The sequence below is a fragment of the Cebus imitator genome, unplaced genomic scaffold, assembly GCF_001604975.1.
Source record: "Cebus imitator isolate Cc_AM_T3 unplaced genomic scaffold, Cebus_imitator-1.0 Scaffold257, whole genome shotgun sequence".
NCBI classification, from domain to species: Eukaryota; Metazoa; Chordata; class Mammalia; order Primates; family Cebidae; genus Cebus; species Cebus imitator.
In genome coordinates, this window is record NW_016107572.1 from 468,064 (window position 1) to 469,588 (window position 1,525).

Sequence of the window (1,525 nt, forward strand, 5' to 3'; positions counted from 1 at the left end):
AAAAAAAAAAAACAAAAAAACACCTAGGTCGAAAAAGAAGAAGTAAAACTATCTTTTCATAGATGATATTTGATGATATTTTAGATAATCTTAAAAACTCTAAAAAAGAGGCTACTTAGATCTAATAATTTAATGTATCAAGGTCTCAAACCACAAAGTCAACATACAAAAATCAATTATATTTTATATAATAATAATGAATATTTTAAAATGAAATTTAAAACCAATACCACTTATAGTAACATCAAAAACACCAAATTCCTAAGAGTAAATATAACAAAAAATTTTAAGACCTCTACCCTGGAAACTATAACAGCACTGTGACCTGGAACTGGTTTGTGTGTGTCATTGCTGAGTGGTCCAGTGTGTTCCCCTGAGACTGTAGTACAATAGGGGCTTCTCTGCTCCACATCTGGAAATATCTTCTGACATTTGGAATACACACTCACCTGGCTTGGCAGCCTCAGCAACCCTACCCTTCCTGTGCAGAGATCATGGTGCAGCAGGGATCTCTCCACTCCATGCCTAGGCAGATCATCAGGAATTTCAAGCACCCAGTTGTCTAGATCAACAGCCTAAGCTATCTTACCCTTCCTGTGCTGAGGTCTTGGTGCAAAGGTGCTCCCTCCACTTCACATTGAACCATATTCCTAGGCATTCAGCACACACCCTCATCTGGATTTACTGACTGAGCTGGCACCCCTTTCCTGCAAAGACCCTCTTACACCACTGGTTACTGTGCTTCTCACTGTGGAACTTACTTCCAGACAATTGAAATACCTACTCACCTTGATTAGTAGCCTTACCTGTCCCTCCTTTCCCCTGAAAAGACTTTGTTGTAGGTGGTGTTTCCAGGACATACTCTCAGACATTCCCCTGGAGAGGAGCCTGAATCACCCCTTTCTTGTGGGCATATCCTGGTACACTTGGAAACTCTCTGCTCTACACCCAGACCTATCTCTGGGTGTTGGTATGCCTTCCCCCCTGGAATAGAAGCTTGAGGTGTCATTTCCGTCCCATGAAATAAACATGGTACAGTGACATTCCCTTGAAAAAGCCACCATGGAAAGGCTATCTATAATCTAATAATTATACTGACTATAGCCATTGAAAAGAAGCAGAACCAAAACCAGAGGACACTATACAACATCATATACTATAAACACTTTCTGCCAGGAGGCAGTGGGGAGGAGCATTCCATCCGAATGGAAGCAAAATTAAAAACAAGAAAAAATTGCTTATTCAAATGAAAAAGAACTAGAGAAACAACTTGATAAGGATTAAAAAACAGAGTGTTACAATACTACCAGAGGAGATCACTAACTCTCCAGCAATGGATTCTAACCAAAATTAAATGTTTGAATTACCAGATAAAGAATTCAAAATATTTATTTTAAAGAAGTTCAATGAAATCCAGGAGAAAACTGAAAAACAAGACAAAGAAAAAAAAAAAAAAAAAATTCAGAAGGTAAAAAAAAATAAACATTAAAAAAAAAAAAAAAAAAAGAGCAGAACTTTTGGAAAT